Below are 18,813 nucleotides of genomic sequence, written 5' to 3'. Positions count from 1 at the left end.
ATTAGAAAATGATAAGGCAGGCTCAGTTTCTCTCAAATAGAAAAATAAAATACCAGTTACTGAGGTTTGTTTTTTTTTTTTATCATATTCATTCCTCTGTAATAAACTTTAACTCAGCCTATCCAGACTGATTATGGGAAGTGGAAAAATAGAGAGTGAAAATTGCAGCTTGGTGAGTAAAGCATAGAGCACACATTCCAAAGAATCTGTACAGAGGGAAGCATCAGTAAAGGCTGCACACACATCCACTGACAATGGGAAGTAAAGAGCAGATCGGGAAAATGTTGCTTGACCAAAACAGAAATATTAAGTGAAAATAACATAGTAATTGTCCTGATTTATATTAATCACATTTCTTCAGGGTTAAATCAGATGCAATTTCCCCCTTTCTACTTGTATTTATACTACTTGTATTTGCTACTGTATTTATACCAACAACTCAAGTGAAATGTGACCAACAGATAAACTTCAATTATTTTCGCCATGGTTTGAATGCCAAACTCTAATATATAGTGTCATTTTCATCAACCTCCTCTCTTACCCCAAACCGATTACCCTCTCATTGCCTTTTGTTTCAGGACGTGGTAAAGTGCTTGAAGGAAAGTCAAGCAATCATAATTTTTTCCATCTTAAATTAAAATAGAGAAAGTAAGACATCACAGCTCCGTTTACATAGTTTTCTAATCTGGAAAGATAAAAAAAATATTTCAAGAGAACAGCGAGTATGTACCTTTACCATTGGGTGCATTATGAAGAAGCAGGATAATGATTCTTCAGCTGGGCACCACTGGAGTCGGGAGAAGTCCCCAGGAGAGGATTTTCCCAACTCTCAATCGTACTTGGACAATTTGTTGATATTGTAAACTGGAGTGGAAGTTGAGCCAGTCACAGGGGAGGATGAGGTTGTCAAGGTCTGTCAGGATGCTCTTCTCCATGCAGAAGCTAAAAGTATTGTTCTGGAATATTCCACCAGCTATGAGTTGTCTGAAAAATGTATTTGCATTTGGGCTAAATTGTATCATAAATAAAATGGAAATAATATTAGTATTTAACTTTTTAGTAAGTGCTCAATACATGGTTCCATTATTATTTTCCTACTACAAGTAATAATGATACTAAATGGTAATAAAACATTTCAAAATAAAAATAAAATCTATCATTATTGTTAATACTTATATTTTCAATGCATAAAATTCAAGGCATAATTATTGTGCCATGGGATCTATGATTCAATAAGTATTAATTGGACCTCAGTTTGCAGTTTTGTTTTGTTTTTTAAAAAGGCTCACTTGCATTTTCTAAGTTTGAAAAAACACAAAAGAGAAAAAAGATAGCAGTTTCAGGAGAATACCTCACAGAACTTTTAGGTAAATGATTCTGTTCCTTTATAATTTGGAAAAAAAATTATTCTGTCTTCTGCAGGTATTTTCCCTTTGAGTAAAAACTTATGGATTGCTAGAGGTTCCTAATAGAACCTGAATCATTGTCCATGGGGACAAACTGTTAATTAGTGGTTAATCTTATTTCTCAGTGTTTAATTGAGAGAGTATCAAAAAGCAGTGTGAGTCAGCTTAAAAAAGTATGAACATCCGCTAAAGATGTGACATATCCTCTATGAAGGGAAGGTTAATATGTGTTTAGATGTATAGGGGTAGTAATATCATGTTTGGGGAAAACCTCATTTTATAATTTCTTATTTCAAATTTAAATATATTCAAAATGGGGGCACCTGGGTCGCTCGGTTGGTTAAGCCTCTGATTTCGGCTCAGGTCATGATCTCACGGTTTTTAAACTTGAGTCCCATATGAGGCTCTCTGCCGAGCCTGCTTCGGATCCGCTGTCCCATTCTCTGTCTCTGCCCCTCCCCTGCTCATTTCTGTCACTCTCTCTCTCTCTCAAAATAAGGAAATACACTTACGGAAAAATTATAAAAATATATGAATATACATAGGATATATATTCAAAATAAATGATTAGCCATCCTTTAGTTTTCACATCTCCACCTATTCTTCCTCAAAAACCAGTGAGTTCTACAAACTAAGATAACCACCCCTTTCCAATGCTCATGCTTCTTAAAAAAAATTAAAGGAGGGGCGCCTGGGTGACTCAGTTGGTTGGGCAACCGACTTCAGCTCGGGTCATGACCTCATGATCCATGGGTTCGAGCCCCGCGTCGGATTCTGTGCTGACGGGTCAAAGCCTGGGAGCCTGCTTAGGATTCTGTGTCTCCTTCTTTCTCTGCCTCTCCCCCACTCGTGCTGTCCGTCTTTCTCATAAATAAATAAACTCCAGAAAAAATTTTTTTCAAAGGAAACCCCCTACTCAGAGTTGGTTTGGGTCCAGGGACAGGAAAATGCAGAATGCAGAACTGTTTGACTTCACAATTATTTGTTGCTTTCTCAATTACTTTGTCTGAACAACAAGATTAAGGAAAAGTTTATATTATTCAGATTCCAGGAAATATTTCAAACCACCTGAATAACACAAATGTCTCCAACAGACAAGACAGTACATGATAACTCAAGTGAACAAGACAAATGGTTAAAAATAAGGACGATAGGTATGAGCAGTCTAGCTCCTGACAAGAAAGGTAGGTGTGATTTTCCAAGCCTACTCATAGGCAAATACGCAGCCTTCATCTGGCAGGCCTCATGAGGAATATAAGGCCTCTCCACACCAGACTTAGGCATAACTAGGGCTTTGCAGTCTCTGAGGAGAGTTGCAGGGAGGACTCAAGTCTCTCTGGCTGGTAATAGTCTTATATACCTTCACATTCCTGGGCCAGACGTTGTTCAGGAAAGGTCTTTGTGGTGCCTCTGCAGAAGCCTCCTTTTGTATATGTGCTTGGGGCAGGATGGAGGGTTTACAGACAGAAAGGGGACATTTTGAGGATACTTTCCTTTTTTTTTTCTTTTAAAAAATTTTTAATGTTTATTTTTGAAAGAGAGAGAGAGAGAAGGGGAGGGGCAGAGAGAGAGAGAGAGGGAGACACAGAATCCAAAGCAGGCTCCAGGCTCTGAGTTGTCAGCACAGAGCCCAACGTGAGGCTTGAACTCACAAACTGCGACAGACATCATGACCTGAGCTGAGTTGGATGCTTAACCAATTGAGCCACCCAGGTGCCCCTTGAAGATACTTTTCTTAGTACTTTTCCATTTCTCTTCCTCCCCCTTACCAAGATTTGACTATCTGGCATTCAACTACAACACACATAATAAACAAAACAAATAAACAACACTGTCAAGACATCAAATATTCAACAGAACAAGAAACACAAAATAGTAGGATGTTGAAACTCTCAGATAAGGGTTTTAATGTTACATTGATTCATATAATACAATGTCTGATAGAAAAGGTGAACAGGTATTAACAAATGAGAATTTCCACTCAAGAGAAGGCAAATATATAAAGAGGCAAACAGAATACCTGAAGTGAAAATACATGATATCAGAGATGAAGCATCTGTTCAGTCAGTTTATCAACAGATAGAACATCAAGAAAAAAATCAGTAACCTTGAATATAATTCAATATAATTTTTTAAATGTTTATTTGTTTTTGAGAGAGAGTGAGAGAGCACAAGCGGGAAAGGGGCAGAGAAAGAGGGAGACCCAGAATCTGAAGCAGACTCCAGCCTATGAGCAGGCAGCACAGAGCCTGACGTGAGGCTCGAACCCCGGAACCATGGATCACGACCTGAGCCAAAGTCAGACACTTAACTGACTGAGCCACCCAGGCGCCCTCAATATAAATTGTCTATGTTAAAATTAAGAAGATAAAATAAATTTAAAAGAAAGTAGCATCAAAGACCTATGAGAAGAAATCAAATGGCCTAATATGTATTTGGAGTCCTGAGAAAGAAGAGAGAGATGTTAGAATCATATACTGGAGTATTTGTCTTGTATGGGGAAATTATAAATACTGTTAATATCAAGAGCTTCCTAAAGGCAAATAAGCGTTACTACAGGCTCAAACTTTAAGGAAAATACCAAAATAACTAAAGCAAAATGTAACAAAAACAATGATCTATCCAACAGAAAACATGAAAGACAGAAAAAAAGATAATAAATAAAATAAAGTAAATGTCATAAGTAATTGTAATAAAAACAAAAGTTTGATTTATATATTTATATATTTATGTATTTATGTATGTTTTATTTATTTATTTATTTATTTATTTATTTATTTATCTATCTACGAGAGAGGGACAGAGAGAGAAAGGGAAGGGAATAAGGAGAGGGGGAGAGAGACTCTTAAGTAGGCTCCATGTCTTATACAGGGCTCTATCTCACAGCCAAGGGGTCATGACCTGAGCTTAAATCAAGAGTTGGGGCACTTAACTGACTGAGCCACCCAGGAGCCCCCAAAATGGGTTTTAAAACCAACTATAAGTCTGTGAGATGTGATAAAAAAATTTTTCTAATAATATGTTGCATATAAAAGATACATATATCCAAAATATATTAAAATATCTAAATAAATGAATTGAAATGTATTTTTCATATAAAAATGAGCTATGTCAATGAAGAGTGATATTATCAACATCTGACAAAATAAAATATAGGAGTATGTATTGAAAGTGTCATTAAAGGCATCATATGCTGGTTAATGAAACAATAGAGCAAAAATATATAAACATTTTAAGTATAGAAATTCAGCAATGAAGATAAAAGAATGTAAAGCAAAAACAATTAGAACTTCAAGGAGAAAGGAATCAACATTTTTAGCTAGTGGCATTAATACAACAGCTTATAAAACAACAAATCAAGTAGACAAAAAATAAATTTGTTACTTACATTTAGCGAGATCAATTTACTTTCTATAAATTCAGTTTAATACCGAAAAGCAAATCATATATATATATATATATATATATATATATATTCAATTTTAGAACACTTAAACTTAGCTGAAATAAACTATGAAAGTGTTCTGAAATTCTAGAGAATGAATATTACACAATGTTTTCTGATATAATCAATTTTAAGAAATTTGTTAACAAAATGATAGCTAAAAATGCTTTTTCTTTGGAAAATAAGCTACATACTAAATAGCATTTATATTATGAAAGGAAAATAATAAATCTTAGAAATTGCAATAGTGAATTTGTGATTCTATCACACGTTTAGCCTACAGAGATATTTATCTGGTCAGTTACATTGAATAGAAAAAAAAGAATAGAATATTCAAAACAAAAGAGATGTTGAGATGTTGAAAAAAGAGGAAAGAAACAAGAAGATTCAAATACGGAAAAGGGTGAACTAACACTAAAGAAACCTACATCATAGTTCTGAAGCATCAGCCAGTGTCAAATACAATAGATCCTTAATAAGTAATACTTGTCAAATTATTCAATACCAACAAGATCAGGTGATGCCAAGAAAGTGTTTTCTAATGATATTTGGCCTATTTGAGAATAGTTATATAACGTAAACTATTGTATGTGCTAAAAAATGATCTGAGATAGTATTAATTTTGATTTCATTATAGAGGTCATGTGGTCTTATTTTTCAAAGAATAAATCAAAATGAATGTGGAGCTCAAACCCATGGCCTTGTATCAATGGTCGCATGCTCTACTGACTGATCTAGCCAGGAGCCCCAGAATTAAGACATCTTTTGACAAATCTTCGTCCCTCTCTTTTGCATATCCAGTTACTAAGAACATTATTACTTTTTCCTGTATATCTCTCAAGTCCAAATCAGTTGCCATTTTCCAAATCTAATTTATAGTTATCTCTTTTTTACTCATCTTCTTTTGATTTCATCCAATTCATTCTCTAAAGTTCAGCTTAAATAATATTTTTTTAAGCATTCAAGCTGTTAGAGTAACTCCTGTGAAACATTTCAGCGGTTTCTCATTGTTCTTATTTGGGAGACAACATTTCTAGAGTGGCTTAGAAACATACCACATTTTCTCCTTGATTCCTTGAATCCATAATTGTGTCTTATGCTGTAGAGACATTTTTCCATTTGGCTCCTCCCAAATAAATATTTTTGTTAGTATTTATATATATATATTATTAAAATGATATAAAATTTAACTTTCAAATTTAGATTTTTAATTTATATCCATATATACATACATCCATGTTTATATTTAAAGTGCTATTTTTCAAATAGTTTTCTTTTTAAGATATTTGAGAACGTGAAAGGTTGCTTTATATGGTTATAACAGCAGAACATAGAGAAAGAGAGAGGTCTATGTTTGTTATATTTAGTGCATGTTACTTATTATGTGCTGTTATAGACTGAGTGTGTCCCCTGAAATTCACAAGTTGAAATCCTAATTCCAATGTGGTGGTAATGTAAAGTTGGGGTCTATGTGCAGTAATTATTCATCAGGATGGAACACTCATGAATGGGAATAGTGCCTTATAAGAGGCCAGAAAGCTAACTAGTTATCTTTCTGCCATGTAAGGATACAGCAAGAAGACAGCTAACAATAAACCAGAAAAATGGGCATCACCCAAACCAGTCATACAGGCACCCTGACCTTGGACTTCTGCCTTCAGAACTGAGAGACATGCTTGTTGTTTAAGTCCCCCAGTCTATGATAATTTGTTACAGCAGCCTGAACTAAGACCTGTGCAAATAGCTTGATTTTCATCATATACTTAAAAGTATGGAATTTACATAGTATTAAATGTAAATTAAATGTAATTTAAATTGTTTCTATTATTTAGTGTGTGTATACATATGTATCTTGTGTTTATTCATTAATTCTTATTAACTCTTCCTTCTAAAGTCAAATCTGTCTAGCCTTTTTATCATATGACTTTTTCCACTGCAGTCACTTGTTAGTTACTCCATTGATTTGAAATTACACATGTATAATGCAGTCATGCTATGACCTGTACCACTATAAATTCCATAACAGCAACTGATATCTGTTTGTACTGGTCATTGCAGACCCAGTGTCTGACAACTTATAGTCAATAAATATTTGGATGGATAACGATTGAATAAATACATGAGTGAATGCCATATCTTTCACTAGATCAAAAAGTATACATGTGTTAAGTAGTTGACAGTAATTGATCTATGCAGTTAGACTATAGAGAAAAATTATCATGATAAACTCATTATTTATGTACGCTAATTAATTAAGCTAACTTAAAAGCTATAAAACACCATTCTTTCAGCTGTTAAATCTGTTAAGTGATCTTACCTCCTAATTAATTACACAATAGACAATTCCTAGTTTGGTGCTTATTTTATGTTTTTCTTTCTCTTTTTAGATATTTCTTATGTATTGATACCATAAAAACATAAAATTATATGATTATACACACAAGAGGATATTGTCAAGAATCTTTCTGTTAAAATTCCAGTAAAATGTGAATGCAAAGAGTTGCATACACATCAGATAAATTTAACATTATTTTGTATTTGAAATGTTATTTGTATCTTCTGCTACTAAAGAGACAATTTATCTGTATAATTAATGATTAGAATCTTCCCAAAGGATTTATTTTTTTAATAGAAAGAAACCTTTGGTGGATTGCAAGTAATGAAATCGTTTCATCAAGTCTCTGTGGTGATTGATTATTTTAGTTCAGGAGATTTTCCTTATTTCTTGTCTAAACAATTCATTGATTTCTTCTACTTACTTCTGTGATGTCTCAAGTATAGCTTTTCCTTATTTGCTAGTAACAAGTGTTTCCTCTGTGACATACTATTTTTTCATACTACTAAAAAGTATGTTTTTATGTGCACATGCGTATAAATATTAGCCTTTAATATTTATTTGCATGCTCTAAAGAGTAAGCATATACAAGAATGTGCATCTTAAGTAACCCTTTGTCAAATAGTTCCTTACAGAGAATTCAGATGTTACCTTTTATGGCTATAAAGGCAGAACATGGAGAGAAGTTTACATTTATTATGTTTAATAATTTTTTTGCATTATGTCCAAAATGCACTGTTTTCATGATTTCTTAAATTGGCACCCAGAGGTAAATTTGACAAAAAGTGAATATCCTTTACTATTAAGAAAATATAGCTATTATGCATAGAAATAAAATCCATATTTTTCTATAAAAAAGAAATAACTAGAACGGAAAAGTATTAACAGAAAGAAATGTACATCTTACTGATACATACATATATACAGTAGCATTGCAAAAACTTAATATATAAATCATGAGTAGCTATATATATCCTAAATTCTGAAAAAAATAATAGAGTTAATAAGGAAATTAAGAAAATAAATTCATGATCATCATGATAGTATATATTTACTTAGAAACGTTTTCATAATACTACAAAAGGAAGAAAAAACTTAAGCCTATACTTTGGCTAAATTATCAAAATTTCAAACTAGTTAAATATTAATTAAGAAAAAAACTGGCAGGTTAACAATTCACTTTTTTTATAGACCATTTATCTGGCAACATTAGCCATAAGACATATGTTCCTAACTTTGAAGGAAACCTAATAACAATTTTTAAAAGCCTAAAAATACAGAAGAGTGGGAATACATATGTGCAGCACTCAATATTAGTGCAGCACTTTAATAAATGATCATGAAAATCTTGAAAAACCTAAGAAATAATAGATTGTTTGCATAGCTATTTAATGAAGGGACCATTTTCCAAGCAATAATGGTTGAGGCTGAAAATCATTTAAAATAAAAGAAAAAGAAAAAAATACTGAAAATCTCTCTTCTCTACCATTTAAGATGGTAACTAGTGATGTATATAAGTCATGTATATAAATTGATTACTTTCATGGTCAAGCAAAGAGGGAAATTGGATTGTAATACTAGTTATCACAAGTTTGAGTATCCCTGAGACTTTATCAACACAGAATCATTATTAATTTCTGTGGTTCTTAGATTCTTAGATTCAATGATCCTTGAGTGGCACCTACCATGATGCAGAAGTCCATTACTAAGTGCTGGATAGCATTTTTTTGGCAATAGTCTCAGAGAGAAAAACAGGGGAACATCATTCCTCTGTGTTTGATGTAGGATTGGATCCATTCTTTAGGCTAACTCTGAGCAGGACTTCTTCATAAAAATGGGCAGATGAACTAGGTTCAGGTCATCTTGACTAATAAGTAAAACCAGCTTTTAAGATTGTGCCCTTACAGTGAGGATGAGCTTGTGAGTTACCTTCCAGTTATTATATTCATCATCAAAGTCTTTGGGGATTGTCTATCATCGATGTCCAAGGGACATTATTAAACATCATAGAAGAACTACCCCCTTACTCTTATACCTAACTGTATACTGTATATGCCCCTAATGATTCTTATTCTCCAATTTTAAGAATATCTCCAATGTACTCCCTCCTAATTATGATAAGTAAATATCTCTATCAATATTTCTAGCAATCTAATCTCCATTTCAAATTATGCTCTGGGGTATAAAGACATTTTTTTTATACCTATGACAATGGCCACACCTACACTGCACCTAGATTTACCAAACAGCAACATCTTTTTTTTTAGGTTTTTTTTTTTTAATGTTTATTTTTGAGAGAGAGAGAGAGAGAGAGAGAGAGAGAGAGAGAGAGTGTGTGAGCAGGGGGGAGGAGGAGAGAGAGAGAGAGACACATAATCTGAAGCAGGCTCCAGGCTCTGAGCTGTCAGCACAGAGCCCGACGCGGGGCTTGAACTCACGAACTGTGACATCATGACCTGAGTCGAAGTCAGAGGCTTAACCGACTGAGCTACCCAGGCATCCCGCAAACAGCAATATCTTATACAGTGTCCAAAGTATAACACTGACAGTGAGTTCACTGCCATCTCTTAGAAAAAATTCTACCTGGGTGTGTTTGGTACCACTCCCATTAGGAGTGGCCCTTTCTCTGTACGCTTTGAAGCCTAAAACTCATCCAAACTTCCTGTCCCCCCATATATATAAATACTCTATATTGTGTTCTTCCAATAGGATTAAACTAGAGAAAATAAAACATTATGAAGTAAATTGTGAAGAAGAGAAAATACATTTACAGTACTGCTCTGTATTTATTGAAAACAAAGCTGCATATAAGTGGACCTGTGACATTCAAAGCCGTGGTTTTTCCAGGGCTAAGTGTACTCAGAAAGAGAAAGTATTCAAATTAAAATGTTTGAGTCACTGATGACATTATTAAGCCACCGAACCAACCCTGGGGCCTCTAAGTCCAGGCCTCAATTATGTAATCATTAATAGTCCTTATTACTTGTTACTGAAAATGAAATTAATTGAACTGTATACTAAATGTCTCTTTATCTGACTTATAAAACAAAGACCAGGTTGTAAATGTCATCTTTTGGTACGACGCAGAACAAAATCTCTGCCTGAGATTTTCTGTCATATTTGCTTATTATTATAATGTTTTCCTCATAATATAAACCTAGATGGTAAAAGAAAGAATATAAAAAAAATATTCTTTTTTTTTATACTACTCTTTTACTACTCTTCTAGTTTTTGCATGGGAATTTGGAATTGTGCTGCAATTCAGGTTGATTTAGGTTTAATTTTCAAACTTTAACAGAATGGATGAAAAAGAGTGTGTAAGAGCAATGTTGGAAAACAAAGCAAAACAAAAAAAACCTGAACATTCAACAGCTGCTATCTTTTGAATGAGCAATTTGTTGTGTTTGTGAGTGAGGTAGAGAGTTTGGGGTGTAGTAGTGTCAGTTCTAATTCAAAAGCAGTATTCAAATAAATTCTGCATAACAGTAAAATATCAAGTCGGCAGAAAATCTAAAACACTCATTCATATGTAGCATAAATGTCACCGTAAGTTGAGGAAGTGGATAGTACCAAACTGAGGTGGAGTATCAGGGCAAAGTCAAACAGATTCTTTGTTAGTGATGGAATACCATCGGGATGAAAGAGCTTCATGAAAGCTGGAGAAGAAAACTCCAGCACAAAATGAGGTGATCGGTCAGAACACAAGATGACAAAATTAGGAGGAGATCAGTGTTTCTGTGCTGGCCCATACTGGAGCAAACGAGAAATGCAGTAGATAATATTGTGAGTTGTGGCTTAGACCCATTCTTGGAAGTTTTGTTTCTAGGTGGAAGTGACCTCATGCAATCCATAAGCCCAGCAAGAATGTCTGAGCCTGTGACTTCTGATACTCACCTACAAACTGCAGTGGATAGAAAAAGAATCCGAGAGCCTCTTTTGGAGTAGGAGGAAACTTTCACGTATAACCGTATATAAGTCTGTAACGGGGCCCTTCTATGTGTGACAGAAAAGATGGATGCAGCATGCATCAACTGATTTCCTAACTCACATTCGGAAGTTCTCTTATCCCACTTTTTCTCAAAGCATTCCTTCCAAGAAAGTATGTTCTTTCATTAATACGATCACTGTCTCTATTAGGTGATTCAGCGTTCCATTATTAAAGCATGCATTTAAAAAAGGTTCTAAATAAACAATTAAGCATTTTCAACATAGAAAACCAGAAGTAGCTATGAAAAAGAAATTGAACTTAAAAGGAAGAAATATAAATTGTAATCCAAGTGAATCCACAAATAGAGCAAAGCGTATTTATACTGTATACCTATTATTGAGGAAAAAATATACTTGTATGATTTCTCATTCAGACAGACTTCTATTTGAAATCTCAAAAAGTCTTTTGTATCCCTAAGCTGAACGGTAAATACTTTGTATGAGAGAATTCTTTTATTCAAAAAATATGGTATTATTTGATATTTCCAAAATTCCCCCTTATGCTTTTAGGCAGATACCAGACATACTAAAACATTTGAGTTTTAAAATAACTGGTGTTATAAGAAATAGGCACAAATTGACTATCTAAAATACTTCATCATTATTTTGCTGTGAACAGAAACCACTTTATAAACTCCGAGCCAGTTTTTTTTTTTCGGGGGGCAATTATCATGAATATACATGAATTGTGGTTCATTTTCCATTTATGTTGCAAATCGTCAACACGAGAATTGCAGTATAACAACTTAATCAGCAAACCTTAATGCTCTTCATTCTCTTATGTCTAGATTTTCCTAGGCCAAGATGATTTATATGCTTTATATCAGAATTAAAGGTGCAATAATGGGAGACTCTTTTTGATGTTTTCTTGTATTGTAAATACCAAACTAAATATTGGAATTCTTTAACTTACAAACAGGTCATGTTCCAAACAGCCACTTTAAAGTCAGGTGGGAGAAAATAAGAAGGTATTTTCTTGCAAAAATAGATTGAGCATCATAACTGATTTGAGGAAAATTTTTAAAAGGGACATTTTTGTCACACCGGGATTTATGATCAGAAATGTGTACTGTCTCAGTGGAAAAAGCGTTCCTATGTCTCCCCACCCCCTTTTTCTTGTAGGGTACTCCTGCTTCTTCTAATCATCAAGGTGATTGAGCAAGGTTGGCAGGTGGGCTGGTAAGCACTCTCACACCTTCAAGTAGATTAAGGACATAGATTCTTTCAACCGATTACGTTGAAGTCCCGCCCAGCTCAAATGGGTCCAGGCATGAATAGCTAAAATTAATTCTCATAGAGCTCAAATGCTGCTTAATTGAGACAAATAAATACAAATATGATCCATTATTTTTTTTTAATGTTTATTTTTGAGAGACAAAGAGAGAAAGAGAGACAGAGTGCTAGCAGGGGAGAGGCAGAGAGAGAGGGAGACACAGAATCCGAAGCAGGCTCCAGGCTTTGAGCTGTCAGCACAGAGCCCAACATGGGGCTCTAACCCACAAACTGTGAGTTCATAACCTGAACCGAAGTCAGACGCTTAACCAACTGAACCACCCAGACAATTCACAAATATGATAAATTAGCAGATCATGATACAAATTGGTCCGGGTGATGAGACACAGAATTAGTAGGTGAATTTTTTTTAAATTAGGTGATGAGGAAAGTCCATTTTCAGGAAAGACATTTATCCTTGGGCCAGGAGGATAAGGAAGACTTGAACGAAGTACATAAACTAAATACATCTGTGGAACAAAAAGGCTGGTGGCTTCAGCCTTGGGACAAGTTGGTGAAGTGATATCCTATTAGGAGGAGGCACTTTCTGTCTAAATATGCAAACCCAGAATATGGGGTTTGGGTCTTAATCTCAGTGCCCTGGGGTGCAAGTAAGGATTTTAAGGTTAAGGGATATTGTGCTTAACATTTGCAAAGATCACACTCACTGAATGAAGGCTTACACTTTTTTCCATTTTTTTTTCTTTGTGTTCTCTCCCTTTTATTTTTTCCCTTCTTCTTTTTTGTGTTTCTCTTTCCTCTGTATTTATAAGCAGGGCATATTTTAGAATTGAATTTGATAATATGACTTAAAGACAAACTGTGTAATTGCATTTCTCAAAATATTTCCTAATATGTGTAGTCACCCATTCATTCAACAAATACATATCAAGGGTGTTTTCTATGTGAAAACTACCCTAGATATCAGGTATGGAGAAGCAAATGTGGGGCACGAGGATCCCTGTCCTCAGACAGCAGAAGCAGACAATTAAATAAAATAACTAAAACATATACTGAACAAGATAGTGATGAATGTGAGGAAGAAAAACAGAGCAGAGAAGATAGATATGGAATATTAGGGGATGGGAGAAAGATCTCAATTTCATACAGGGTTGTCCGAAAGACCTCACTGAGATCATATATAAATAAGGGTTGGAGGATGAGGAAATGTATGTTGTATAAACCTGAAACAAGACACTTTCAGGTGGGATGAAAGTTGCAGAAAGTACCAGAGTTGCGGCACAACTGCTGTGGTTAAGAAGAATAAGAAGGCAGCATCCATAATCCCAGGACCAGATCCTGTAGAGCTGTGAAGAGTCCTGTAAACGTTTGGCTTTTACATTAAGAAAATGGGCAACTTGTAGAAAGTTTTGATCAGAATAGTGATAGGATCTGTCCTAATTCTAACAAGATCCCCCTGGCTGCTTTATGAAAATAAACTTAGGAGAAGGGTAAAGATAAAACTAAAAAGATTAATTAGGAGATATAAAACAACAGAGGCAAGACATAAATGTTGCTGGACAAAGCGATAATTTAGAAGACAGACGTAGCAGATGCCAGATAAGTTTGGAGGAATTCCTACAGTATTTGTAGAGGAATTGGATGTTGGATGGAGAAAAGAATCAGTGATGATTCCAATTTTTGGCCTAACAGGAAGGAAAGGGTTGGTTTTAACAAAGAGGAGGCATAAAGAGAACCAAAGCTTTCATTTACTTACAGTAAGGGCTGTAGGTAGACTAAGGGTTTTGTTATTAAACCTTTTGGTATGAAATGTGTATTAGAATCCAAATGCACTTCTGTTAAGTTTCACATATGAGTGAAAACATACGGTATCTGTCTTTCTCTGCCTGGCTCATTTCACTTAGCATAATACCCTCCAGTTCCATCCATGTTGCTGCAAATGGCGAGATTTCATTCTTTCTCATTGCCAAGTAGTATTCCATTGTATGTATAAACCACATCTTCTTTATCCATTTGTCAGTTAACAGAAGACCATGGGGGAGGGGAAGGGGGAAAAAAAAAGTTACAGACAGGGAGGGAGGCAAACCATAAGAGACTCTTAAGGACTGAGGACAAACTAAGGGTAGATAGGGGGTGGGGGAGAGGAAAAAGTGGGTGATGGGCATTGAGGAGGGCACCTGTTGGGATGAACACTGGATGTTGTATGGAAACCAATTTGACAATAATTTATATAAAAAAAAGAATCCAAGTGGAGATGGAATTTATGCAGTTAGATGAATAACCAATGAGGAGTCTTTATATAGACGGTATTTGGAGTCATGACAGAGGTTGAGGTGAATTCAAAGCAAAAATAGAGTCAAAGAAAAAATCAGGAATAGATCCTGGGATACTCTAAAATTTCAAGGTCCAGAGATAAACTGTTAGTTATGCAAAGGAGATAGGTGATGAGATCAATCAGAAGCAAACAGTATGAATGTTGTACTTTAGAATAAAAGCAAGCACCACATAACCAACTGTGTTATTTGCTATAATTAGTTGAGACTGATTTAGATTAATAATAGAAAGCTGGATTTTGTGGCACTGACAAGGATGTTTTAAGGGATTATTAGAATTAAAACAATGCTTAGAGATGACTCAACAGAAAATCAGATGAGAGCAATTGAAAACATTGACTATAGACATCTCTTTTGAGGTATTTTGCTTTATCTACAAGACAAAAAGGATAGTCTGTGAAAGATAGAGTTTAAGAGATAGCTTTTGTGATTTCAGTCTGCAGTGGAAAAAAAATATTTTTACAATTGGGAACAATCTGTGAGATAAAGAATCCTAGAGAATGCAGGAACAGAACAGGAGAGGAGGTACAATAATGTCCATTGAGCCGGTAAGTGAGGGTGGAAGCCGCTTTATGCATGAGCGAAGAAAATTCTTTCATTAGGGGAACAGAAGGCACTAGCTACGTGAACTGAGAGGCAAGTTGTGGGAATTCTCTTTTGATCGAATCGATTTTTTTCACAGTTAAATATGAAGCAAGGCCATTCACCTGAGAGCGAGGATGGGAGAGAGAATGGCAAACATTGTAGAGGTGTGTTATCATTATCCAAGCGAGTGGGAGGGTAACTGATTTAGGGAAATGGAGAATGACTCCTGGGACACAACAAAGTTAGTGATCCTTAATTTTAGAATCTGCTTTTCTCTAGCCATTTTCAGCTACAGATGTGAAGCCTCCGTACTTTCACATTCTACTTTCTTTCTCCACTAGTCAAGTAGCTGTTGTTGTACTTTCTTTGTTCTGTCTGTACTTCCTCTTTTTTATACAACGTGTACTTTTTTGTTTTAAGGACGCTTCTTTCCTAACCCTTAAACATGCTCTGCATCCCACTGATGGCTCACTGACATAACCCTGCGACAGCATGCCGGTAGCCGTAGAGATGAACTATAATTTAGTTCATCACATTTAAAGAAAGATAAAGCTCATAAGAATAATGCACTCAGAAGACCGACAATGATCAATAGAATAAATTCATATTTTCGGATTAATGATTTCTTTGTTGCAAGAAGACTGCTAAATGAACATGTGCTCGAAATTCACAGAGAAAGAGTGAGTATATATTTAGTACATTTTAATCCCTGTTTCAAAATGCTATACTACAGTTATTACATTGTCGAGCAGATGGGCAGAAATCGATGTTACCAAATAGTGGTAGTAGTAGCGGAGATGTTACTGTTACTACTGATAAGATGTTTATTCCCCAAATGATTTACTTAAGATTTCTACAATTATACTCAATTGCTCTGCAATTTATCATTATCAGCTCTTCCATTTTCTCACCAAAAGTTTATTACTTAATTACCAACTTGTTAGTCCACTTTCAGCATGCCGGTTTCACCCTGCAAGTTCAGTCCAGCCCCCTAATTGTTGCTGCCATCTCTCATCTCAACCTCTCCGATTATGCTACCCCCTGATTAACCAGAATTATCTTACTAAATTGTGAATCTAAACAAAATGTACTTACTTAATGCTCTTGGATGACTGCCTGTAACTTCCAAAAAGTCCTCTGGTGTCCTCTGTGTCTTTCTGCTACGATCTCCCAAAATAATTTCACTGGATCCCATACCCAGCAATGCCAACCTACACAAAATGATCAGAAGATACTGTTTCCTGCTCTTTCGAGGCCCAACGAATTCTAAATCATCTCTTCAGGTTAAGATCAAGCATTACCTTTTTAAGGCAATCTTCCTTAATCGCAGTTAACACTCTTTTAAAATCATAAAATAACACATACTTTTATTTAGCACTTACCTGATTCATGTGGTGTTTCTTTCTAATCTTCTCTACTTAAAACAATACTGGCAACATCAGAAAGGTAGAATAAACAATTGTTCACTGAGTGAATTAATTCATGATTTAATTAATAGACAATGCAATCTTCTTTTGAATATTAAAGTAAGCAAGCACAAAAGCAATGAAAGGAAACGCTACTTTCAAAAAGTAATACTAACTACAATTATTTTAAAAAGACCAAAATTATTTCAAATTCGATCTCTCAATAATTATATTCAACTTTAGGAAAACACTTTAATTTTGTTACTTGGGAAAATTTCTATTTAAGAAGCAGAAACAATAGAGCAACACATCTTTATAGATGTTTTAATTAAGATATTACAGACAATTAGCAAGTTGAAAAAGTAGCTGACACAACTAATGACATTAGCGGCGTCTAATTCAACATGTGAATAAGGTAAATAGTCCCCAAAGTGTAAATGTGATGGATCATGAAGTGCCCTGATTAGGCTAAGAAAATACTGTAATTTTGGCCTGTCACCGAACTTCCAGAGGTAGTCAACAGATCCTTATTTCTCAGTTTCAACACTTCCAAAATTATGCAAAGTTAATTGCTATTTTAATAAGTATTTTCAGACTAACAGGTCATTGTACCCAATTTGTATGATTAGTTTAAGGGGAAACAAATCTTTGGTAATAATATAGTGATGCATTCTGTGATAACCACCTGACTTTCTAGACTTCTGTCATTCCAGAAATACGCTCAACCTTGTTTAAAATAGCAAAAAAAAAATGTCAAGTTAAATATTCATCGATAGATTTTAATACATACATATAATAAAAAGTGATATTCAATAATAAAGTGTGTTTTATTAGAATATTTAATGAAACAGGAATTTTGCAATTATGTAGTAAATATCAAAAACAAGTTAAAATTATCATATATATTTCCTAAGTTTAATATCTATGAACATACTACATGTAAAAAATATAAAAATATTAATAAATTAATAATATGTGTGTTTTCTCTGTTCAATATTTTAATACACTTTATTTTTTAGAGCAGCTTTAAGTTCATAGCAAAATTGGGTGGAAGAAACAGAGGTTTTTTTGTATACCCACTAGCCCTGTACATGCCTACTCTTCCCCATTATCAACATCCCCCACCAGTATGGTGGGCGCATTTGATAAAATTGATGAACCTTCACTGACAAATTATTATCACCCAGAGTCAATGTTGTGTGTGTGTGTGTGTGTGTGTGTGTGTGTGTGTGTGTTTTATAGCAATATAAAAAATGCAGTTAGCTGGCTTTTCATTCAGTATGGAGAATATGTTTCGGCTGCAAGCTGTGTAAATTAAGTAGGCTAGTTTATACTCTGGTAAGTAGTTAAACCTTATAGCTCAGTTGATTCACACAAGAAAAGTTTATTTCTCACTTACTCCATATACTTCATCCTGGGTGATTGAAAGAGATGACGTTCTACTCCACACAGTCACTCAGAAATACAAGGTGTTGTGGAATTCTCTGACATCTCAAAGCATGGTCTGTGGTCACTGTTACAGAGAACAGAGATCTGTAGGAATCATTGCTTTGTTCAGTTTTGATCATACAGGCATATCAGGTTTTACGGCACTTCACTATATCACACTTCGCAGATATTACATTTTTTACAGATTGAAGGTTTGTGTAACCCTGCATCGTTGCAGGTCTTATTGGTGTCATTTTTCTAATAGCATTTTCTCACTTCTTGTCTCTGTATTACATTTTGGTATTTCTCGCAATATTTCAAACTTGCCATTATTATTGTATGTGTTATGGTGATCTGTGATTAGTGATCTTTGATGTTACTATTGTAATTGTTTGAGGCACCACAGGTCATACCCATGTAAGACAGCAAACTTAAATGTTACATGTGTTCTGACTGCTCCACTGACCAACTGTTTCCGCGTCTCTTTCCCTCTTCCTGGGCCTCCCTATTTCCTGAGACATGACAATATTGAAATTAGGCCAGTAACTCACCCTACAATGACCTCTAAGTGTTCAAGTGAAAGGAAGAATTCTAGGTTTTTCGATGATTAAGCTTAGTGAGGAGAGCATATTGAAAGCCAAGATAGGGTGAAGAA

The 18,813-nt window shown here is 34.7% G+C and overlaps 1 long non-coding RNA gene across 1 annotated transcript; it reads right to left on the bottom strand.

The window, feature by feature from the left end:
* Positions 1-736: 736 nt before the first annotated feature.
* Positions 737-18,234, bottom strand: LOC125164517 (uncharacterized). The gene is made up of 3 exons (XR_007151799.1): positions 18,130-18,234; positions 16,420-16,535; positions 737-1,008 (listed from the first exon to the last, which is right to left on the bottom strand). It is a non-coding gene; the product is annotated as an uncharacterized LOC125164517 (long non-coding RNA).
* Positions 18,235-18,813: the final 579 nt, after the last annotated feature.

The sequence above is a fragment of the Prionailurus viverrinus genome, chromosome B1, assembly GCF_022837055.1.
Source record: "Prionailurus viverrinus isolate Anna chromosome B1, UM_Priviv_1.0, whole genome shotgun sequence".
Classification (NCBI taxonomy): Eukaryota; Metazoa; Chordata; class Mammalia; order Carnivora; family Felidae; genus Prionailurus; species Prionailurus viverrinus.
This window is presented reverse-complemented; position numbering and strand designations above follow the sequence as displayed.